This window comes from Triticum urartu, chromosome 1, assembly GCF_003073215.2.
Source record: "Triticum urartu cultivar G1812 chromosome 1, Tu2.1, whole genome shotgun sequence".
Taxonomy (NCBI): Eukaryota; Viridiplantae; Streptophyta; class Magnoliopsida; order Poales; family Poaceae; genus Triticum; species Triticum urartu.
The window spans coordinates 571,876,180-571,901,578 of NC_053022.1; the positions used below are offsets into that span (position 1 = coordinate 571,876,180).

At 48.1% G+C, this 25,399-nt stretch overlaps 2 long non-coding RNA genes across 2 annotated transcripts; one reads left to right on the forward strand and one right to left on the reverse strand.

Annotated features, from left to right (window-relative positions):
* The first annotated feature begins 15,618 nt into the window (after positions 1-15,618).
* Positions 15,619-16,444, forward strand: LOC125540195. The gene is made up of 2 exons (XR_007297240.1): positions 15,619-16,035; positions 16,184-16,444. It is a non-coding gene; the product is annotated as an uncharacterized LOC125540195 (long non-coding RNA).
* Positions 16,445-16,495: 51 nt separating this feature from the next.
* LOC125540203 lies at positions 16,496-17,324 on the reverse strand. Its single transcript, XR_007297243.1, has 2 exons — positions 16,875-17,324; positions 16,496-16,772 (listed from the first exon to the last, which is right to left on the reverse strand). It is a non-coding gene; the product is annotated as an uncharacterized LOC125540203 (long non-coding RNA).
* Positions 17,325-25,399: the final 8,075 nt, after the last annotated feature.

Sequence of the window (25,399 nt, forward strand, 5' to 3'; positions counted from 1 at the left end):
GTATTGTGTGTGCTGAAATTGTGCCTAAACTCCACTTAAACGGAAAATGCTTAAAAATTGCAACTTGAGCATGATGTGTCTAATCACCCCCCCTCTAGACATACTTCGATCCTACATAATCACATAGCGATGTGAACTGGATTATTGACTCTAGTGCAAGTGGGAGACTGTTGGAAATATGCCCTAGAGGCAATAATAAATTAGTTATTATTATTATATTTCCTTGTTCATGATAATCATTTATTATACATGCTAGAATTGTATTGATAGGAAACTCAGATACATGTGTGGATACATAGACAACACCATGTCCCTAGTAAGCCTCTAGTTGACTAGCTCGTTGATCAATAGATGGTTATGGTTTCCTGACCATGGACATTGGATGTCGTTGATAACGGGATCACATCATTAGGAGAATGATGTGATGGACAAGACCCAATCCTAAGCCTAGCACAAGATCGTGTAGTTCGTATGCTAAAGCTTTTCTAATGTCAAGTATCATTTCCTTAGACCATGAGATTGTGAAACTCCCGGATACCGTAGGAATGCTTTGGGTGTACCAAACGTCACAACGTAACTGGGTGGCTATAAAGGTGCACTACGGGTATCTCCGAAAGTGTCTGTTGGGTTGGCACGAATTGAGACTGGGATTTGTCACTCCGTATGACGGAGAGGTATCTCTGGGCCCACTCGGTAGGACATCATCATAATGTGCACAATGTGACCAAGGCGTTGATCATGGGATGATGTTTTACGGAACGAGTAAAGAGACTTGCCGGTAACGAGATTGAACAAGGTATCGGGATACCGACGATCGAATCTCGGGCAAGTATCATACCAGTAGACAAAGGAAATTGTACACGGGATTGATTGAATCCTTGACATCGTGGTTCATCCGATGAGATCATCGTGGAACATGTGGGAGCCAACATGGGTATCCAGATCCCGCTGTTGGTTATTGACCAGAGAGATGTCTCGGTCATGTCTGCATGATCCCGAACCCGTAGGGTCTACACACTTAAGGTTCGATGACGCTAGGGTTATAGGGAAGTATGTAGTTATTACCGAATGTTGTTCGGAGTCCCGGATGAGATCCCGGACGTCACGAGGAGTTCGGGAATGGTCCGGAGGTGAAGATTGATGTATTGGACAAAGGGTTTTGGTGTCCGGAAGTGTTCCCGAGGTACCGGGTGATGACCGCATGACCGAAAGGTATTTCGGGAGCCCCGGCAAGTGTTGGGTGGCTTCATGGGCCAAGGGAAGGGGGCAAACCAGCCCACTAAGGGGCTGTGCGCCCCCCACACCTATTCCCACGTGACCAGGGGGTTTGGGGCGCCCCATCTAGGGTTCCCACCTCCTGGCTTGGGGGCCAAGTCACCCAAAGGGGAGATCCCATCTGCCCTGGCCGCCGCCCCCCCTAGGGGAAACCCTAGGGCGCCTCCCCTCCCCTTTGCCCCTATATATAGTGGAGGTTTTGGGGCTGCCCAACACACGAGTCTCTCTCTCCCAAGGCGCAGCCCTACCTCTCTCCCTCCTCGTCTCTCGTAGTGCTTGGCGAAGCCCTGCTGGAGTACCGCGCTCCTCCACCACCACCACGCCATCGTGCTGCTGCTGGACGGAGTCTTCCCTAACCTCTCCCTCTCTCCTTGCTGGATCAAGGCATGGGAGACGTCACCGGGCTGCACGTGTGTTGAACGCGGAGGCGCCGTTTTTGGCGCTTAGATTGGAATCGACCACGATCTGAATCGCCACGAGTACGACTACCTCATCCGCGTTCTTGCAACGCTTCCGCTTAGCGATCTACAAGGGTATGTAGATGCACTCCCCTTTCCCTCGTTGCTAGATTACTCCATAGATAGATCTTGGTGATGCGTAGAAAATTTTAAATTTCTGCTACGATCCCCAACGTTGTTGTTGTTGTTGTTGTTGTTGTTGTTGTTGCTGGATGTGAACCAACCTGTGTTTGGATGGTTAGAGGGACTGTGGTATCCCCAGCCCACTAGGGTTCAAATCCTGGTGCTCGCATTTATTTTTGAATTTATTTCAGGATTTCCGGCGAAGTGGATTTAGTGGGAGGAGACATTCCCGTCAACGACGAGGTGCCTACGGCGACTTCGTAAATTTCAAGATATATGCCGGCTCTGTCTTCCGACCAAGTAAAGTACCAACACGCGCATGCACGAGTATAACTAATCCACCATCGATCCTTTCGCTCTATCATTCAATCAATCAATGGAAGAGAAAAAGAAACGAACTCCATCGGCGAACCTTCTCCATCTCCTATGGAAGCCTACTCAACCTGCAGCTCATCACTAGGGCACTGCATGTGCGTCGGATCCCTTCCATGCTCCTCAAGATCGACATATCGAAGGTGTTTGATTCTGTTTCGTGGCCCTTCCTTCTGCATGTGCTTCGCCACACTGGCTTCGGCCCGAGGTTTGTCGAATGGGTGTGCATCCTACTCTCGTCGGCAAGCTCCTCCATCCTTCTGAATGGAGTGCCTGGAAGGCCATTCCTCCATCACGAGGGTCTCCCCTAGGGCGACCCGTTGTCGCCCATGTTGTTCCTCCTTGTGATGGAGGTGCTGAACACCCTTCTCACTAGGGCTGAGGGCATGGGCATGTTGTCGCTGCTGCAGTGCCAAGGTGCCCGCTTCCGCACCTTGATGTACACCGATGATGTGGTTGTCTTTGTCAAGCCATCCTCTTCGGACCTGTCGCTCGTGCGGGCCGCGCTTGACTGTTTTGGTGGAGCATCAGGGTTGCGCACCAATCTACGTAAGTGCTCATTGTCGCCGATCAGATGCTCCGAGGAGCACCTAGTAGTTGTTGTCCAACACTTTCCATGCCATATACTGAGGTTCCCCTGCACCTATCCCGGCCTCCCTTTCTCATACAAGCTGAGGTTGCCAAGGGCGTGCCTTCAACCTTTATTGGACAGGGTATGCAATCGACTACAGCCATGGATTGCTCGTTGGATCACCGCGGTTGGTCGCCTCGTGCTAGTCCAGTCGGTCCTCACATCCATCCCCGTGTATAACTCCATCGCGATGCAGCTGCTCGTATGGCTGATCAATGGGTTTGAGAAGAGGATTCGTGCCTTCTTTTGGAAAGTTAACGACGTTGTCAGTGGTGGCCATTTTCTGGTGGCTTGGGAGCAAGTGTGCAAGCCGTTCGATTATGGTGGATTGGGCGTCCTGAACCTCAAGCTATTTGGCTATGCGTTTCGGGCACGCTGGCTATGGATGCAACGAACATCTGATTGCTGCTGGTCGGGCCTGCAGCCGGCCGTGCAGCCTAAGGTGCATGCTATTTTTGACTCATCCATCAAGGTGATGTTGGGGGATGGTAAAAGGCTCTTTTTTGGACGGATTTTTGGCTCCACGGGCATTCCATTTAGTTCGAGACCCCAGAGCTATTCCTATCGGTAAACGACGGTGCGCGACACACGCGAACGGTTCATGAGGCCTTGGCGGACCGCGCTTAGATCAGGGACATCACAGGGGGGTTGACGGTTAGAGTGCTAACTCAATTCTTGATGCTCACGGACTTGCTTCTCGAGGTGCACCTACTCCCTGAGATTCCGGATCACATAATCTGGAAGTGGATGCCGACTGAGGTATATTCTGCGAGCTCAGCTTACCAGGTGTTCTTTGCTGGCCTCGAGAGGTTTCCATGCGGTCGGGCCCTTTGAAAGACTTGGGTCCCGGCCAAGTGCAAGCTTCACTTCTGGCTACCGATGAAGCGTCGGATTTGGACGGCAGACAGACGCCTTCGACACGGCCTCCAGTCCCATGTCATGTGCCCATTATGCGAGCAGGAGACTGAGACTGCAAACCACCTGGCACTGGGCTGTGTGTTTGCCAAAGAGGCGTGGCACTCTGCCCTCGCACGATGCGGCCTCGGCCAGTTGATCCCGAAGGAGCGGAGGAAGGGTTTTGATTTGCTTGCCCTCCTCATCGCCTGGATGCTATGGAAGGAGCGTAATAGTCGTGTCATCCAGCGGTCAGCGGTCGTTGCTAGAGAGCTTTGTTGTCGCATCAGTGATGAGGTTGAGCTATGGAAACTTTCTGGTACGAGGGGGTTGTCGGACTTCTGGAGGTAGGACCTTCTAGCATGTAGCGCGTTGTTGGGTGCCCCATGGTGTTAATGGCTGCCCACCATATGCTACCGTGGGGATGAATGTAACCACGGCAAGCCGCCGGACTCTCTGTACTTCTATTTCTCTTCTTCTAATACATCGACGCGCAAAGCTTTTGCGCGTTTGAAAAAAAAGCCTACTCAACCCACATCTAGAAAAAAGCCTACTCAACCGAACGCTGGGACATGGATATGATGCACATATACATACCTCCATCTGATAGACCAGCCGACATGACCCGTGGCGCTGAGTGGCTACCTACGCCGTATTTCATGCATGTCTTCTCGTCAATGACAAACTGTTGGAAGGAGACGCCATTTGTCCGAGAAGGTGATGCTGCCGCTGAAACCGTTGACGATATAAACTCCTGTTGCGATTCTGATGATGAGCATATGTAGGAGTAATGCTACACGCATGGACTAGAGTACTTTTTACGGATTCAAGGACTGTCAATAGGTTGCAGGTTTTGATTGGAGGTTAGGAGTGAGGCGGGCCCCCCCCCCATGAAAATCAGGGGGGGGGGGGGGGGGTGAAGATTAATTAGCTTCAAGATGCCCATGAGATGCCCGTATTACTCCGTGAGTATAGGATTATCGGCATATGTTGTATGCCGCTTATTGCCAAGGGCCACTCTGCGTACCTTCGGCACACATAAAAGATGATTTTCTTTTGAGGCATGTATCACATTCACAGGCTCCACAATGGTTACTTTTATTTTTATTTTTATTATCAATTTAATTTAGGAAAACGTTTGCCTACTACACGCCGGCCGAACACTTGGCCGGTCACGCGCGCTTCGTCGGATCGTCAGACATCCTACAGCCGTATATTAGCGTCGCTCGCATAGAGAAGCACGCGCTGGTGGTCCCTGTGCATACGCAACGTCCCTTATGTGTTCACGTTAGTTTTTATCCACACATTCCTCTCCAGCTTTTCTCTTCTCCCACTAAACACCATAGTCTCTCTCTGCCCCAACGAGCCGCAGTGCGCCCAGGCGCCATAACGAAGAGCTCGCCTCCTGTACTTTTTCTCTATCCCGCACAAAAGCGTAGCTGCAGCCCATCCTCGCCGTAGGCTGCTGCAATGAGCGCTCAAGGTGAGAGAGTTACAACTGTTATTGGAGGGGGTTGCAGTCGGTTACGGCCACGAACAGTGAGCGTGGTGACCACGGGACGGCGCTGCACGGAGCAACAACCCGCATCGTGTGCTTTTTTGCTACATGCTTCAACAGGCATCGTAATTTTCTACAACCGGTATTGCCTTTTGCTACCACCGGTGTCGCATTCTGCTACATCACACATGGCGTCGCGATTTTTTCTACATCCAGCATTTCATTTTGCTACAGCCGCCGGCATTGCGAGCTACAACGGGCAGCACGGCAAGGTGTGGTGGCTCGACAGCGAGACGATTTTTGCTGGAACCGGCGGTCGATTTTGCTGGAACCAGCGAGCCGGGATGTTTTGACGGAGTGCTACAACCAACGGGCATCAGCGGCAGCGGCTACGACGATTGTTTTTGCTACAACGGCAATCAGCGGCAGCGGTGACGACTACTATTTTTTTTGTTGCAACCATTGTCGGCGTTTGTTATGACAGGTATTAAAAATTGATACAACATCCTACTATGGAGCTCAAACCGTAGCTACAGCGGAGCGCAGTGTTTTTTGCTGCATGGTGTTTTTGTTACAATTGCCATCTCTAGTTGCCGACGTGCACGGGGTCAAGGACGAGGAGGGCGGCGTGGGCTTTTTTGTCCAAAAGAACCCCCTGACCAACAGAATTGATAAAAAAGACTATCCGTAGATATATTTGACAAAAAGGACCTCCTGGGCCGTGGCGGCAGGTGTGGCAGGCGACACGTGGCGCCTGCCGCCGCGCCAGGAGGCGGCGGGCCCGGCCGCCACGGCAGGAGGCGGCAGCGCGGTGTATAACGGACCAGCTACAGCGTCAGCAGACGGGACGGAACGGGGCGAGCCAGGTGGGCCCAGCCGCCGCTGCGGGAGGCGACCGGCGCTGCTCCTGTCGCCTGCAGGCTGACACAACGTGCTACTCGCGGGCTGAGCCGTGGGCCCTGCCGCCACCAGCGCTGGCGGCAGCCTGCTGCACGCGCGACAGACAGTGACCGCGCTGATTTCCAAGCGCTGCTGACAGCGGTGATTCCCACGCGCGGGAAAATGCACGCTGATGTTTTCGTTTCTTTCGCCCGGGTATCAATCAGTCCTGCTTTAACTTCTTTATTCGCGATGATTCGATGCTGTCCGTGAGCGGACGTGACGGCACTGCGGGATTCACTCACCCCAGCGCTGGCTGTTGCTACGCAATGACACTGCAGAAATATACTCACTCGCTGCGGGTATCCGAGGCTGCGGTAGGTGAGTTTATCCTGTTGTGCCGACACTACAGGGATCCTCTTCCTTTTATATACTATGCTTCTGCTCCGTGCGCAAAAACACTCTCTGTGACCTCGTTCCTCTCCTTTGCTCTCTAAGTTCTTCGGAGGGGACGTTATTGGCCCATCTTTTATCCCCGCAGAGTCACAACCATACGCCTACAATTACGCTTCAGGTTCGCAACAAGGATTCGCGACTCCACCACCTACGCAGGACTCGCAGACACATGAAGCCGAATTGGAGTACGGCCGTGGTCTTCGTGTAACTCGGCCACCTAATCGCTTGTCGCCTTACGGTCGTAAGGAAAGGCCAGGTGGTCGTGGTAAAGTAGGGCGATTCATCTATCCACGTGCGCGACCCATTGTATCTACATATGTCTGTATCAGACTTTTCGATTTGAACATATATGTATGCTGAAATAAAAATGCACCGGTCAGGAACAATTTTTCCCGTATATCTCCCGCCATACTATCCCGCTCCACTCTTTTGCTTATGTTAGGCCGAAATGATTTTTTTTTTAAATTTTGGCTGATGAATACTGTGCAACCATTGCCCATCTTAGACATTGAAAAAAATATATTTTCAGGCAACGCTTTCCCCTCAATATTTTCCCGCCAACGCTTTCCCTCCATATGTTCCCGCCACCCGTTTCCCGCCAACCCCTTCCCGCCATATCTTCCTGCCACCCGTTTCCCGCCAACCCCTTCCCGCCATATGTTCCCGCCAACCCTTTCCCGCCATACCGCAGTCGTTCTTTCCCGCCATTTTCTCCTCTTTACCTATAAAACCCCCTTCAGACGGAGGTGGATAAGAATTCGAGTGTAGTGTAGTCGAGATGTCCCATTATCCTTTCGATCGTAGTTTTCACCCTGGGATGAGCAGCACTCTTCTGAGGCTAGCTACCAATTTCAGGATGGACAATAGGATAGTTCCATGGGATGAACTCACCAGTAGTGACACCATAATGAATGAGTTGGCTCACCAATTACGTAGGTCTGGGTGGCCTGAAACGACCTATGAGGAGGTACGTAAAGAACTTCTTAGGTTGAATGCAAGGTGGAAGAAGGTAGTGGAGCCGAAGAGTGAAACTTTTAGAAGGACTGCAGAAAAGCATCCATTTTTATGGATTGAGGAGAGCGAGGACGAAGATAATATCTTCATGCCGCCGCTTCCAGGTTCTGCATCGTCAAAGGGCAAGAGTTCTGCATCGTCCAAGGGCAAGAGTATTGCATCCTCGAAGGGCAAGAGTTCTGCATCGACGGAGAATGACGATGATGCCTTCATGTAGTTTTTAAGCTGTATTCTAGTTGTACCATTTAATTCAGATGTACTTGGATTATTAGTTTGTACTCTCTTATTGTAAGGCATTATGTTCTATCTTAATTTCATTTTGTAGTTATTGCACGATGTTCGATGATTAGTGGAGGGAAAGAAAATGCGAATATCTGTTTCTGAGCCCGTGCTCAGATGATCCTGATATCCACACCGCAAGTTGGCATGTGGATCTATGCATTGTAGTGTATTTCTCGACCGTATGTTGCGGAAATTAGTTCAACCCAGCTTCGCAATCAATGCGACGGCTCGTTGCACTGTGGCTCCGGATCAGATTGCGGTCGGATGGCTCAGCCATGTTTCTGAGCCGGACTAGGAGGGTGCTTGGATCCAAGGGACTATTTTTAGTCTGACTAAAAATAGTCTCTTTTAGAGGTTAAAGTTCCAAACACCCATGACTAAAGAGAGGCTAGGACTAGTCTTGAGGCTAAAATTTTTTAGTCATAGAAAACCTACTAAAATATGTATTAGCCCTCTCTCTCCTCATTTAATTCCTCTCCTTTAACACATGTGAGTTCTGGATTGGAGGATTTGGAGGATAATAAATGCTCAATAACTTGATTTTAGTCTCTTTAGTATTTGGATCCAAGCATGGGTGAGGCTAGCAAATTTTAGTCTCATTACTTTTAGTCATGGGACTACACGGCCATTCCTAATAGTTAATATGACGACTGTTTCCTACGGTGGGATCAGACTCCAGTGAACTTAATATGGTCAGCTGTTTTTAAGGCACCTCGCGCATGTTGGCTTTTTTAAAAACGCTGACAAAACCATCCATTATCCCTAAAAAAATCCGCCTGCCCATATTTTACGCCTTTAAATTAGATCACAGGTCGCAGGAAAAAAAGTCTCAACGATCTCAACTTCATATTACGCTGCCATCAGATACATAGGGGCAACAACTTTTCCCTAATAATAACAATTGGGCACAATAACTGGTGGAACTAATGACCCACATAAACGACCAATGTTCATGTCGGCACATTCAGAAACCCTCAAGGATTACATCATCTGATCCCATACACGCCGTCGTCGGATATCACGCCTGATTCAGTGTTCATGTCGACCACGATCCAGCTGCCGAAGCCTTCTTCCACTGAATCTTGTCCTCCCTCCTCGTTCAGCTCTTGCTTGAACACACAACAGCAATCAAGTTGGATCATCCCCCCTGAAAATCCATGTATGTCTCCTCTCGGTACAGAAAAGGTACACACCGTCAGACAAAGAAGATTCCACATTACCTCCTCAATCACGCCATCATCTTGTGCCGGCAGCTGTGTTGTACTCCAAACGCTCGCCGCTGGGTCCATCACCGAAGAGTCAGATGGCTACGATCAGCGGCAAAGTCACAAATCATGCATAGCTCTTAGTAATGCAGAAAACAAGCAATAAACACAAGATATCGTACGTGAACCTTCATTCCACTCACTGAATAGCTAAAGGTGCACCACTCACAAGCAGAGCTTCAGAGACCAGCAAACATTTCATCAAAAGATGCTGCACTCGCATCGCCCATATGCACGACTTCCATGGCTTTGAGGTATAGAGTCGATTTCCTGCAAGGTAATTGAGGCATGGAAAAACATTAAGTTTGGCCTAAAATGATCGCCTAAACGATGGCTACTGAATTTCTGGTACGGACTAACAAAGCAAACTAATGTTTCTGATAAAAAGCGTTCACTGCATACGAACTTGCATACATAGGTCAAGCAATACAGTCCAACAGCGAAGAAGATTTTGTTTCACACCTTTTTGTCCAGCCAGGTGCTTCTGGATTGAATCTGTTAGTCGACTGCGCCGATCTTGTCGGAGATGCGTCCCGGCGACTGCGCACTCCTTCACGCACTCTACCTGCGCCATCGTCCCCGACCTTTTCGGCGCAACCAGACCCAGCATTAGAGTCAGCAGGAACAGCAGTCAGCAGGGGCAGCTCCGTTGCCCGACAAGAACACGAGCGGAACCGGATCTGGTGATCAAAGTTGTCAGCGAACTCCTCTCGCAGTGGGTATCTGAAAAAACGACGGCATTCACCGGTAACAAGCCTCGTTCGTGAGGTTACTTATGCATGTGCTCTAGCTTGCTGAAGAAATCCTAAAACCTTTTACAGATCTACGTGGACTAACCTGTCAATGGCGTCAAGCAGGAACTCCATACCATCATCCTCCATTTCGGCCGTCGGTGCCAGGACAGGACGAGCGCCGCCGCAAACACTAGAAAGAGAAGGGATAGCGGTGGCGAGGGTTTCCGGAACGACCCTTATCTGGTCCACGGCCCGGCTAAATCCGTAACGTCCTGGTCCACGGCCCAGTACGCCAGCTCGTTTCCTCCGTCCCTTTACCTCGCCTTGGGCCCACGAAAGAGGCAAACCCTATTTGACGCTCGTTAGCGTCAGAAGGTGAACCCTATTTGACGCTCGCGTGCGTCCATCTGCTCCGCTTCCGCTGAAGCGCACGAGCGAGCAGTGCAAACAGGCCGGCCCATTTCGTGCGTTGAAGCAGGGCCAGGCAAACGGTTTTGGGAACCTTCTAGAGGGTTCCCTGGACCGATTTATTTCATGTTTTTTTCTTTTACTGGTTTTCTGTTTTTCTTGTTTTCTTCTGTTTCTGTTTTCTATTTATTTTATTTTTCTTTCCTTTTCTTTTATGTTTTTTCGTTTTTATTTTCATTCTATGTTTTAAGAAATGTTCGAAATTCCAAATTTTGTTCATGATTTCAAAACTTGTCCACAATAGTAAAAAAGGTTTTTATAAAAAAAATCACAATTGTTCAGCGTATATTACAAAAATGTACAATGTATATATAAAAATTGTTCAACATATATCACAAAAATGTTCAATTTCTATTTCAATATTGTTCAGCTTATAATCACAAAAGTGTTCAATGTGTAGTTAAAAAATGTTCAGTGTATATTTACGAAAAAAAAATTATGTATATTTAACAAAATATTCAGCGTATATCACAAAAATATTCAATGTGTATTTCAAAATTGTTCAGCATGTATCCAAAAATGTTCTTTATCTATTTAAAAATTGAACGTTGTATATTTACAAAAATGTTCAATCGTTGAATTTTTTTTGTATTTTTTCTGGATCTGTCACGGCATTGAGTTTAAATAAAATTGCGCGATCAACTAACCAGAAATGCTTAGTAGTTCAACTGGTCAAGAACGGTTACTCGTGGTTGCCAGATTTCCAGTTCGATTCCTCGGTATGGCATTTTTTGTTCTTTTATATTTAAGTAGCCTCTCGCTACAACGCCATCGAATGGGCCGGCCCATTCAGTTCGCGCCTGCGCGAAAGCTCGTCCTTTTCACGCTAACGAGCGTCAGCTAGGGACTCCCGCGTCAGAAGGCTACTTAAATATACGCTGGTTCGCACTTTTTATCCTTCCTGGTTCGCACTTTTTTGTTAAAATGGATGAAGTTTTTTAAAATTTTCTCACTTATTTTCTAAATTTGATGAACTAATTTTTTAATTTCGATGAACTTTTTTATAAAACTGATGAACTTTATTTCAAAATCGATGAACTCTTTTTCAATTTTGATTAACTATTTCCAAATCGGTGAAGTTATTTTCCATTTTTGGTGAACTTTTTTCAAAATCAGTGAACTATTTTGCAAATTTAATGAACTTTTTTCAAAATCGATGAATTTTTCGTCAAAATCGGTGAACTCTTTTCAAAATCGATGAACTTTTTCATCAAAATCGGTGAACTCTTTTCAAAATCGATGAAATTTTTCATCAAAATCGGTGAACTCTTTTCAAAATCGATGAACTTTTTCAAATTTGTGAACTTTTTGTCAAAATTTTATGTACCTTATCCTAAATTTTGTAAACTTTTTTCAAATTCACGATTTACTTCATTTTGTACGCACCTTTTTCAATTTTATGAACTTTCTCGAAATTCACGTTTTTATATGGTGCATTCATTTTTTATTTTATCATAAAATAATACGCATAATAGGCTGGCTATATATAAAGTCCATTTGTCCTCAAAATGAACAACTAAGGAATTATGGCCTAGTGGCTGTGTTCGAAGATTTTGCTGCTGGAGGTGCGAGTTCGAATCCTCGTCTACCACATTTTTTGCTATCCGCGCTCTTCGCTCCGTTTCCTGGGCTGGCCGCGCTCTTCCCTCCGTTTCCTGGGCTCGCCCATTACGCGAGGCCAGCCAGCGCCTGCATCGCCGAACAGGAGCTCCCGCGTCAGAATGTCGTGCTTCCGCTGAGGGGAGCCTCTAGTGGGCCGGCCCATGTACGGGATTTGCCTTTGTCTTTTGATTCGTTCGCTGCTGCTTCCTTATCTGTTCCTTGCGGGTTTTTTTTCGTGTTTCTTCTATGGTTTTTCCTTCCAGTTTTTTCACTGTTTTGTCTGGTTTTCAGTTGTTTTGTTTCGGTATTTTAATTTTATGTTTTGATTCCTTTTTCCTTTTATGTTTCCTTTTTTATTTTCTCTTTATTGCATATTATATAAAAAGTTCATCATGTATTACAAAAATCTTCGTCGTAGAAAATGTTCATTGTATTTTATGAAATAGTTCACCTTACATTACAAAAATTTTCATCGTGTACTACAAAAATGTTCATCTTATACTACGAAATTGTTCAACGCTATGAAAAAATGTTCGTTGTGTATTTAAAATTTGTTCATCGTATATGAAAAAATGTTCAACGTATAATACAAATAGTTCATTTGTGGTTTTGAATTGTTCAGTATTTTTACAAAAAAAAATTCTACTGTATTTTAAAATTTGTTCAACATGATAATAAAAATATTTATTTTATAAAATAACATTATTTGCAGCTATCTATTATACGTTACGGCTGGCGCTGCATTTACACCGTCGTGGGTTGCTAGCTCGGCTGGTAGGCATCTAGGAATGCAGAAGTAGGTCGGGAGTTCGATCCCAAGCGTGCGCTTCTTTTACAATTTTTTTTGCTCGACCAGTGATAATTGGGCCGGCCCGTTGGCGCGTCGCTTCAGCGAAGCTGCGTCGATCGGACGCACACGGGCGGCGTATAGGAGCTCTCCATGAAAGAGCCACTGTTTCGTACCGTATTCATGCGAACGCCCGATTTTCTGTAGCTCACGTCTGACGCGCCAGTGGGCTTTGTTCGCATCCCAAGCTAGAAACGGACGCAAGCGATTTCGGGAGCAGCTGCGCTCGGGCACCGAATCGCCGCTTCATGCCGTTACTTTATTTTAAAACTATATTTTTTTCCATCACAACAAGGTATAACTGAAAATAAGATACAACACAACAAGGTACAACTAAAAATACGATACATCGTAGAATTTAAATAAAGCTACATTTAACTACTGAAATAAAGCTACATTAAACTGCAGAAATAAAGATACAAATGATTGCGAAATTTAAAATACTATCACAGGAATCTACTGAGTCCAACGTGGATATTTTCCTTTTTCATCGCCAGCTTCTTCTGCTGCCTTGGCCTGACGAGCCCTTTCTTTCTTTCTCTGCCTCTCCGCCTCACGAGCCTCCTTTCGCTGTCGTTCCTGCTCCTTCATGTGACGAGCCTCTTCCCTGTTTTTCTTTCCTAAATCCTGAAAAAACCGGTGTTGCTCCGCATAGTATTCTTTTAACTCTCTCTCTTGCCCCGCTTTCTCCTCAGCTTCCGCCTTCTCGCGTCGCTCTTCCACATAGAAACTATTCCACGCACGGCGACTTCTTTCACGAATCTCAGTCACTGCCCAAGCCGGCATCTCCGTGTCAATCCAACGATAGTACATGCACAGAGGCGGAGGAGACTACAACAAGAAACAAGAATGTTATTAAATAATCTATCAAAATATCAACAATATCTATTTGTGATGGTTAAAGCATACCGAAGGCTTGTCGTACTCTGAAATAGCTATGGGTGGATCTTCCTCATAATTGGCGCACATGAAAAACTTCATGCCCAACCAATATGAAAAATCCGTAACCTCCTTCACCTTGCAAAGATTGCCACACCAACACCGCAGGACTGCCACCCCCGGAGGAAAACTTGCATTCTTCATTTTCCTCGGCCTAATGCTTTGATCCGAGCAAGGCAAACTTATACCGACTGAAAAAATGTGTTACACACTTTGCGCAGTGCCGATTTCGAGGATGGCTGGACGAGAGCCTCAGTGTCTCCTTTTATAAGCTCAGACGATAAATGATGGCGAGAAAATTAAGGGAGGAAATTTAGGATCCCTGTAGTGTCGGCACAACAGCTTCCCGCAGCATCGGATTCCCAGTGCCATCGCATCCGCTGAGGCAAAAGAAGCAAAGGCAGGACTGATTCCCGGGTGAAAGAACCAAAAGCAGGGCATCAGGGTCCATATTCCCGCGCGTCGGAGTCACCGCCGTCAGTGTCGCTGTCGCGCCTCGGAATCAGCGGCGTTTGCGCACTGTGGCGCGTGCAGCAGCACAAGACGTGCCGCCTCGGCTGGTGGCGGCGTGGCCCACCTGCTCGGCCCGCGCGCAGCAGGCCGTATCGGCCGGGGAGTGACAGCGGCAGCGGCGGCCGCCTCATCCGGTGGCGGCCGGGCCCACCTGGCTCGGCCCGTTCCGTCGCGGCATGCTGCACTATACGAAGGCCGTTGTGCCCCGCGCGGCCGCCTCCTGCGGTGGCGGTCGGGCCCGCCGCCTCATGGCGTGGCAGCAGGTGACAGGTGTCGCCTGCCGCCACTAGTGAGGGGGTCTCTTTTGTCAATTTCGTCCGCAGGAGGTCTCTTTTGGCAATTCCAGTGGAAAGAGGGTCTCTTTCGACGAAAAATCGGCGGCGTGGGTGGCCGACAAGCGGGGTGACCTAGGGATGAGCGCGGCGTCGCAGGCGGCCGACGCCCACCGATGCGGGGGATGGAGGGGGGGACGCTGGATCTGAATTGAAAACGATAGGGAAAGGAAGAAGACGATGCACGGATCCAATCGAACGGTCACATGGGCTGAATCGAGCGGTTGTGGGCCGACCGGCCAAAAACAAATCGGCTGGTGCGCCGGCTCCTAGCATCGGCCTTTAATTTATATAATTCTTTAGAGGTAATACTCACACTCAGACACTCAGATTTATTCTTCTCAGTATTTCCGTAAAAAAGGAAGAATTTTAGCAATGAATCATAAGCGGTGATTATCTTTTACAGAACAAATTTGAGTGAAAAGTACCAGGTAATTAAGTTGCCAAAAGGAGGAGTAGGATCACATTTTCGACTACTTGGTGTGTGAAGACAAATCATTAATGCACCAGCATGGTTGTTAAATCCTCGTGAGCAAGACACCATTCAGCAGCATCATACTTTCTGGGCTACGACCATTTACAGATTGACAATTGTACATGTTTTTTGTGCTTGTGTCTCCGTTTCATCAGAATAAATCTTTTTCATATCTGTTCATATGCTTGAGAAAATGAGGAAAAGGAGCATCATCGAGGTCAAGCTAGGCATCATCCTTTTGATTCGATTTGATTTAATTTTTTGGACAAACCAAAAACAAAGGAGCACCCGCGAGCGAGCGATCCATCCATCGATGACGATACGTTTTTCCTTCCTTCCTTCCTCTCATATTCAAGGACGCTGTTCCGAAAGAAGGCGCCTTTGAGACACGGCTGGAAGGCAAAGGTGTCCTTGAGACTCCGTTCAAGTACACATTGGAATCAGTGGCGGCGCTGGGGGTATTTCTGGGACTTCCCTGGAATACCCAAGAATTTCACGTTGAAAAAAATTACTACATATAATATGTATACGCTATACGGTAGAATCTGGAAATATGCCACGGCAGCTACGCACATGACCAGACTCGGTGTCTGGTTACGCGCGCGAGTAGCAGCTCCAGCCTCCAATCGATCCCCTTCCCTAACCTAACTGCTAGCTCCCTCCCCCGACCCCGATTCAGCCTCCCCTAGACCCGGCTCCGCCGGCCCTCTCCTGCCTCCCTCACCGGCTCGCCCCTCGGACCTCGGTGGCTCGGTCCCCTCCCCTCCGCGCTCCGGCCGGCCCTCTCTAGCTCAGGCTCTCCGCCTCTCCCTCCCCTGCCGCTGCCGGCCTGCCCTCGCCCGTTCGCCCTCCAGTCCGGCTTCAGCAGCGGCGCGGCTCCGGTGCTCCGGCGCTCCGCCAGGCACCAGTCCGCCTCCGGCGTCCCCTGCTCCCCGGACCCCGGCCCTTACGCTCACCTCCGCCCCCGGTCTACTGAAGGTATTGTTTCCCTCTGTTTTCCCACAAATCTGTAGCTTTTTTCAGTGATTGCAAGTAAACTGAAATTGAATTGCTTGTTTGTCCAATGTTGACCGGTCCATGCCACATTGCCACTGATTTTACTTTGTTTTATGTGATTGTGATGTAGATGAGAAAGAAGGATGTTACCTTATTTCAATTGTGGGACATATCTTCAAAGGCAAAGAAAATTACCTCTACATCCACACCAACTTCTCTTTCTGTTGAGGTTGAGAGCAATCCTAGTGTTGTTTTGTTCATATATTGCTAGTGGTCTGTTGTTTGGTTCATACTATACTATATTTAGAGCAAAAAAATTTTTGGGTGAATACCCAGCCTTCATTTCCTGGAGCCGCCACTGATTGGAATGTCAATGTCTGTAGTCTACGCATGCAAGAATTCAACACATATTGTGGGATTGTTACAAGCGTGTGCTAAACCATTGCAATTAATATCTCTCTTATTTCAATGAGGAAACCATTTCAGGATACATAGTTAGGATCAGTTTATTCAGTGCCCGAATGGATGGCTGTGATCATCACAAATTGAGCAATGGCACCCATTGTCTGTACAGATGGAAGTCCAACTACAGAGACCTACACAAGTAGAATGCTGGTAATAGTCATTATAATAGTTCTTACATTTGTCCTCACACTCGCTTCTATCACACGCTGTACCCCCCGGGGGCCAATCCCTGGAACTACAAGTTGTTTCAGCATCTGAAATATACCAATCGGCAGGAAGAGGAAAAAAACCCATTGTTATTGGCAAAATTGATGGAGAAAAATCATTAAGCAAGGTACTATAAGAATATACTGTACCTGATGGTAGCACGAGAAACGTGAGGGTCAGGAGTAGCATAAGGGTTACCCTCATCTTGGCTTAGTATGGTGTTGACACAAGATGCTGCTGATAGTTGTCCCGGTTGTAGGATGAGATGGAGAAGATATGAAATGTCAAGCCTTTTTATACTGGGTTGATACCAATCCGATATGTTAATTTAGGAATGCCATTAAAAATATGGCGCCAAATTAATCACATTAAATGCATTAACATGTGTCCAAATATAGATAACATTAATTTCATACCCCAAAATTGACAAGGACAATTAGCCAACGGATCACATGATGTATTTCCAGTTTTATTTTTGAACCTTGTATTTCCAGTTGGTACATAGGGAAACTAAAAAACTAGTTTGCGCATGCTTTGCATTTGTGTTGGCCTTGGTTTGAATGGAAGGCGTCCACTAAGTTGTGGGTTGGGCATGGAAACCCGTGTGACGAGGAAGACCTCAACTTTTTCTATGCCTCTACCACCATCATCGTTGAAAACGGCGCAAGGACGCCGTTCTGGGACTCTCCTTGACTTCTTGGCCGTAAGCCCAAGGACATCTCTCCACTCATATACGAGGCCTCTGCACGGAAGAATTGAAAGGTGCGGGAGGCCCTCAAGAGTAACGCTTAGATCCTCAAGATCAAACCTCCTTCCACTATTGTTTCCATCTAACATATTAAATAGTTCTTCACCCTTTGGATGCTTCTCGACGAGGTCCATCTTGATGAGCTCACTGAGAACGACATCCTTTGGAATCCCACGCTTTCTGGCCACCGCACGGCGGCCTCTGCTTACTAGGCGCATTGAAGAAAGAAAACAATGGCAACCGGTTTCCTAAATTTAAAATATGTTTATGGAAATAAAAAATGTTCGTGAATTTGAAAAAATTTCACAGATTTGAGATTCTTTAATGAATATCAAAAAGTTTTCACATTTGAAAAAAGCACAAATTTGAAAAATGTTCACAAACTTGAAAATTTTAAGAATTTTATATATACAAAAAACCAATAATTTGGAAAATTTAAAAAATAATTGAAAAAATGTTCCATAATTTAAAAGAAGTTCACAAATGTTAAAAAGGTTACAAACTTGAGAAGTTCTTGCCTGTAAAAAACAAATTTATAAATTTTCAATAAAAAACCAAAAAAAGAAAAAAAAAGGATTTTTTTTTGAAAAAAGCTTCCCATCACCGGCTGATGACATCCTGTGTGTCAACCGCTTCGACTGCTCGAGGATGTTGGGGAACGTAGTAATTTCAAAAAATTTCCTACGCACACGCAAGATCATGGTGATGTATAGCAACGAGAGGGGAGAGTGTTGTCCACGTACCCTCGTAGACCGAAAGTGGAAGCGTTATGACAACGCGGTTGATGTAGTCGTACGTCTTCACGGCCCGACCAATCAAGCACGAAACTACGACACCTCCGAGTTCTAGCACACGTTCAGCTCGATGACGATCCCCGGACTCCGATCCAGCAAAGTGTCGGGGAAGAGTTCTGTCAGCACGACGGCGTGGTGACGATCTTGATGTTCTGCAGTCGCAGGGCTTCGCCTAAGCACCGCTACAATATTATCGAGGATTATGGTGGAGGGGGGCACCGCACACGGCTATGAGAACGATCACGAAGATCAACTTGTGTGTTTAGAGGTGCCCCCCTTGCCCCCGTATATAAAGGAGCAAGGGGGGGTGCGGCCGGCCGTAGGAGGAGGTGCGCCGGAGGAGTCCTACTCCTACCGGGAGTAGGACTCCCCCCTTTCCCTAGTTGGATTAGGACTTGGGGGGAAGGAGGAGAGGGGGAAAAGGAAAGGGGGGGGGGCGCCGCCCCCCTCCTTGTCCAATTCGGACTTGGGGGGGGGGGAGGGGCGCGCGGCAGCCCCTAGGCCTCCTCTCCTCTTCCTCCACTAGGCCCATTAAGGCCCATTAGGTTACCAGGGGTTCCGGTAACCTCCCGGTACTCCGTTAAAATGCCGATTTCACCCGGAACACTTCCGATGTCCAAACATAGGCTTCCAATATATCAATCTTCATGTCTCGACCATTTCGAGACTCCTCGTCATGTCCGTGATCACATCCGGGACTCCGAACAACCTTCGGTACATCAACATATATAAACTCATAATGAAACTGTCATCGTAACGTTAAGCGTGCGGACCCTACGGGTTCGAGAACAATGTAGAAATGACCGAGACACGTCTTCGGTCAATAACCAATAGCGGAACCTGGATGCTCATATTGGCTCCGACATATTCTACGAAGATCTTTATCGGTCAGACCGCATAACAACATACGTTGTTCCCTTTGTCAACGGTATGTTACTTGCCCGAGATTCGATCGTCGGTATCCCAATACCTAGTTCAATCTCGTTACCGGCAAGTCTCTTTACTCGTTCTGTAATACATCATCTCGCAACTAACTCATTAGTTGCAATGCTTGCAAGGCTTAAGTGATGTGCATTACCGAGAGGGCCCAGAGATACCTCTCCGACAATCGGAGTGACAAATCCTAATCTCGAAATACGCCAACCCAACATGTACCTTTGGAGACACCTGTAGAGCACCTTTATAATCACCCAGTTACGTTGTGACGTTTGGTAGCACACAAAGTGTTCCTCCGGCAAACGGGAGTTGCATAATCTCATAGTCATAGGAACATGTATAAGTCATGAAGAAAGCAATAGCAACATACTAAACGATCGGGTGCTAAGCTAATGGAATGGGTCATGTCAATCACATCATTCTCCTAATGATGTGATCCCGTTAATCAAATGACAACACATGTCTATGGTTAGGAAACATAACCATCTTCGATCAACGAGCTAGTCAAGTAGAGGCATACTAGTGACGTTTAGTTTGTCTATGTATTCACACAAGTATTATGTCTCCGGTTAATACAATTCTAGCATGAATAATAAACATTTATCATGATATAAGGAAATAAACAATAACTTTATTATTGCCTCTAGGGCATATTTCCTTCAGTCTCCCACTTGCACTAGAGTCAATAATCTAGATTACACAGTAATGATTCTAACACCCATGGAGCCTTGGTGCTGATCATGTTTTGCTCGTGGAAGAGGCTTAGTCAACGGGTCTGCTACATTCAGATCGTATGTATCTTGCAAATATCTATGTCTCCCACCTGGACTAGATCCCTGATGGAATTGAAGCGTCTCTTGATGTGCTTGGTTCTCTTGTGAAATCTGGATTCCTTTGCCAAGGCAATTGCACCAGTATTGTCACAAAAGATTTTCATTGGACCCGATGCACTAGGTATGACACCTAGATCGGATATGAACTCCTTCATCCAGACTCCTTCGTTTGCTTCTTCCGAAGCAGCTATGTACTCTGCTTCACATGTAGATCCCGCCACGACGCTTTGTTTAGAACCGCACCAACTGAAAGCTCCACTGTCGGTGTCAAAACCGGCGGATCTCGGGTAGGGGGTCCCGAACTGTGCGTCAAGGCCGGATGGTAACAGGAGACAAGGGACACGATGTTTTTATCCAGGTTCGGGCCCTCTCGATGGAGGTAATACCCTACTCCTGCTTGATTAATATTGATGATATGGGTAGTACAAGAGTAGATCTACCACGAGATCAAGGAGGCTAAACCCTAGAAGCTAGCCTATGGTATGATTGTGTATGAAGATGGTTGTCCTACGGACTAGAACCCTCCAGTTTATATAGACACCGGATAGGGTTAGGGTTACACAGAGTCGGTTACAATGGTAGGAGATCTTGAGTATCCGCATCGCCTAGCTTGCCTTCCACGCCAAGGAAAGTCCCATCCGGACACGGGACGAAGTCTTCAATCTTGTATCTTCATAGTCCAGGAGTCCGGCGAAGGTATAGTCCGGCTACCCGAACACCCCCTAATCCAGGACTCCCTCAGTAGCCCCTGAACCAGGCTTCAATGACGACGAGTCCGGCGCGCAGATTGTCTTCGACGTTGCAAGGCGGGTTCCTCCTCCAAGTCCTTCATAGAAGATTGTAGACACCAAGAATAGTGTCCGGCTCTACAAAATAGGTTTCCACATACTGCCATAGAAAGAATAATATTAACACAAATCAAATCTGCTGACGTATCCCGCAGTGCGTCATCACACTACGGCCAAGTCCTTTTACGAATCGTCTTTTTTCTTTACCCTCAGCATGTTTTGCGAGGCGGTTTCCTTGGCACGTCTTGTCAAAGCAGAGATCGTGTGCCCCTTTTAACGGGATTCTCATCAATACGGGCGTGGGTAACCCAATCGTGCCCATTAGCACGTTCCCTCGATTAAAGGCGAGTCCAAAACGGTTACGGGGAGGGCTCTTGGTATTCGACCTCTTATAAAGAGACCAAGGCCTCGCTCCTTTTCTCGATCTTAAACGAGTTCGCCTGTCGCCTCGAGTTCCAACACCCCAGGCTCCAGATTCAAGGCGCTTCGGACCTTTGACAATGTCCGGTTCTGACCTTCAAGGTCGATGGACGCCTTCCACCGTCACGGAGGAGGACGTATTAAGGTTGAGGGAAGCTAAGTTCCTGACCGGCGAGATTTCGCATAGGTTGCCTGCTCAAGGACAGGTTACCCCCAGTCCCCAGCCCGGTGAGAGCGTGGTGTTCATGTCTCACTTCCTTCGGGGGTTAGGCTTCCCAATGGACCCCTTTATGAGGGGACTGCTATTTTATTACGGGCTGGAATTCCATGATTTAGCTCCGGAGTCTATTCTCCATATCTCCTCGTTTATCGTCGTGTGTGAAGCGTTCCTCCGCATTACCCCTAACTTTGGCTTATGGCTCAAGACCTTCAAAGTGGAGCCGAAGATGATCAATGGTCGGCACGCAGAGTGCGGAGGCGCTATCATAAGCAAAAATGCCAATGCTCCATGGCCCGAAGGCTCTTTCCAAGAGGAGCTAGGTTTGTGGCAACGAGAGTGGTTTTACATCACCGTTCCCTGGGGCACCAAGTGGGTGGCGCCTCCTGCCTTTCGCTCGGGTCCCCCACCACGGCTAGCGTCGTGGGTCAACAGAGGGTTAGATTGGGGTCTGCCCAAAGATGTGCCTTTGTTGCAGGGCCGCATTAAGGATCTCTTGAAAGGAGACCTCAGCCTGGTCAAGGTGACACAGGTCATGTTGATTCGCCGAATACTGCCCGGCAAACGCCGCTCCCTTCGCCTGTGGGAATTTAATCCAGAGGGACAACAAGCTCTCCGGGATTTTATGGGCGTAACGCCCGCGGAGATGTATAAACTGTTCTTCGGATCACAAGAGATGTGTCCGGATTTGATCGAGGACGCAGGCTTAAGCTGCAATCGCCCGGATAATGAAGTAAGTAACCCTGTGCCCGGACCTGCTATCCGTATAATTGTCATAAACTTGCCGCTAAAAGAGCCGTCCTTTTAAACAGGAGTGGATAACGAAGGCAAAGTTGATCAGGTGTCCGGCTCCCCTTCCCGAAACCAGGCCGGATCCCGTGCTGGTCAGGATGTTGGCGATAGTGCCTTTGGAGGGAAGCAAAGGGGGGGACAAGGAAACTATGGCCTCCTCGAAGGAGGCTACTTCGAAGGGGGGAACCGACGATTCCTCTCCTAAGGGGAAGAAGAGGGCCGCCTCTGACGACCCGGAGACCACGGCCTCGAAGTGGGGGAAGAGATCTCCGTCAGAGGGTCCGGCGCCGGGGAGTTCCTCGGCCGAACTGCGACCTCAAAGGGATAAGCCCTCCAGCGAGCCGTACGTAGAGAAAAGATTTTCTTTTGAGGGATAAGAGAAATCCTTGATTTTATATCTAATAAGATTAACCGAGTTTTTTACCTTGTAGCTCGGACCTCAGCCCTTCTCAGCAGAGCTCGTCTTCGGGGGATCTTCTTCCGGAGATGATGGAGAGCGGGACGCCTCCCCCTGCCGTGCCGCCTAGCGAGGCGGGCGACCCTGAGGTGTCATCGCGGAGGGCTTCTCCGAATCCGGCAGGGGCGGAAGATAGCTACATGGCCCCCCGAGGTTCTCCGCGTTCCGCCTTCGAAAGAGGTCATGGGACGAATCCGGCGCCGTCTGGCGCTCGGTCGGAGGAGCTAAAGATTCTGCTGGGGCGAGCTTCTATTTCGGAGGAGCACCGTGTATTGATGGGCACGGCGATTGATAGGATCTCATCTGCAGAGAGCGGATTGCATGAGGCCGTCAAGAGTTTACTGACGGGTTTTGAGGTACATTAGATAATGTACACTTTTATCAGTTGCGCGTAAATAAGATACGCCCTGTGTAGATAGTAGCCCCTGAGACTCTGCACGTCGTCAAGTAATGACGGCACGCGGAGGATCATAGTCCCAGGTCTTAAGATGTTGCCTTTGAATGTAGGCTGCAGGGTGTCTGGGATCAAGCCGGACTAATGATTTTGCCGAACTAAAGCGGCAACTAGACGTGGCAGATGCCGACATCGCGCTTGTCAACAAGCGTCTTGATGAGTCTCAAGGTATGTAATTCCTCGGGTGGCGTTATGTAAGAAGAGCTTTATGCCAGTGTCTTACAATGTGTATACTTGACGCAGATGGTGCGGCCGCCGTGGAGACTCTTAGGGCAGAACTTACCCGAGCTAAAGAGCAAGCCAGAAAAAGTGATGCGGCTACCAAGAAAGCTCTTGAAGAGCTGAGAGCCGAACAGGCGGCTCATTACCGAAGCAAGGAAGAGATGGCCAGGGTGGCCGAAGAGTTAAAGAGCGCCGCCGACCGTTGCAAACTTCTGGAGAGAGAAGACCAGGCGAGACAGACGGACCTAAGGAAGGCCGTTGCTAATGCCAAGGACGCGCGCTCTGCGATGAGAGCTGCGAAGGAGGAGCTACGTCAGGCCGAACAAATTGCGGCTGGAAAGCCCTTTATGTTGCGAAGAAAATTTTGTGATCCGAAGCTTGCTCCGTTGGACCAGATGTGGAATGTGGAGGATACCTATCTGGATTTGGCGGCGAGTGCTGCCGATGCGTCCGAACACTTTCGGGATCAAAAAGATCGCGAAGTGGAAAAGCTTTTCTGGTCGCAGTTTCACAATCCAGAGCGTCCACTTGCAGTGGACGATCGTTTGTCTCAGTGGGCCGAACTTAATAGGTTGTCCGGACTCGCCATGAAGTACGTTATGGGTCATCTTTGACCGGAGAGATCAGAGCCGAAGAGTTATTTTAGCATGGTGCAGCAACTCCTTGACGCGGTGCCGCGTATTAATGCAATGAAGAGGTCAGCATGCATAGAGGGCGCAAGGATGGCTCTTGCCCGTGTCAAAACATACTGAGCAGAGATGGAGACCACCGTTGTTGCGTCCCGAGATTCGGACAAAAGCCGAGTACCTTCCGAGCACTATTTTCAGGAAGTCCTTGAAGGCGCTCGTATAATAAAGACGCAGTGCTCGAAGGATGCTAATTTAGGATAGCATATGTAATTATAAAGCAATATTGTAGTGGCTTTTTATACTTGTGCCTTCAAGTATTGGAAACATCTCCTGTGCGGCTGTTTTTAATATATATACATATATATAATCTGAAAGATGGCAGTCGTTGGCTTCAGCCCCCACGCACATAGTGCGGGGGTGCTCACAGAAGACGCATTTTCACACTTAACCCAACGTCTTGGTCCCACAAAGGAGGTGATAGCGCAGCGGGCCAGGCAACCGGACTATAATGCTTTAACACTTTCACTTAGCCATAGGAGCTTGACAGTGGGACTATTTAGGCAGCCCTTTGGTGGCGACTGCGCTCGCCCGAGCTCGGGGCGCGTATGTGCCTGGCCGGGAAACGGCCCTTCGTTAAAGCGGAGGAATCCGATAAATTCCGATAGGTCATCGAGTGGCTGACCAGTCTCACGCTACATCATGACAGTCAGTTTTCGGCTTTCTCTACTGAGGTGCTCGCCCGGCCGAACCGGGCCACAATCGCAGTAGTTCTCCTGGTGCTACCTTAGCCGATAGAGCGGAACGTAAGGTAGCCGAACTTAGGAGCTGGGCAACCCAACATTTGACCAAAGACATGATTCGGAGCTGATGCATATAATGCCAAAACTCGCGACGCTGAACACTCCCTAAGGTGTTCGGTCTTTATAAGTGCGGGCAAAACAACACTTTTCATAAAAAGAAAGCCCTTAGTGTCCAGGTACGTGCAAAAATTCTGACGTGGCCACATGCCAAGACGCCAGCCTCCTCCTTGGTTATATCAGAAAAAACCAGGGGATGTGTATCAACAAGAGACAGTAAAAAAGGTTTACGCAGGGTCTTAATCTAAAGAGAATCCTTTGTGACGGGTCCCTACTTCACGTCTGCGCCTGTGCCTCCGTTGTGCCGTATCCTGGACGGGCGTCGCACGATGTTCATCTGTAAAAGAGAGGAACTGAGTTGAAAACGGGTCGTGCCGAACAAAATTTTAAAATGGACAAAATATAAAGTAAATTATATAAAATTGAGCTTTATTGTCTCTGCATGTAGCCCCTAGTACGGGGGTATATGGCCTATAAGCCTGCGTTAATGATGAACTTGTACCGAACTCGTCTGTTCCGCGTTCGTG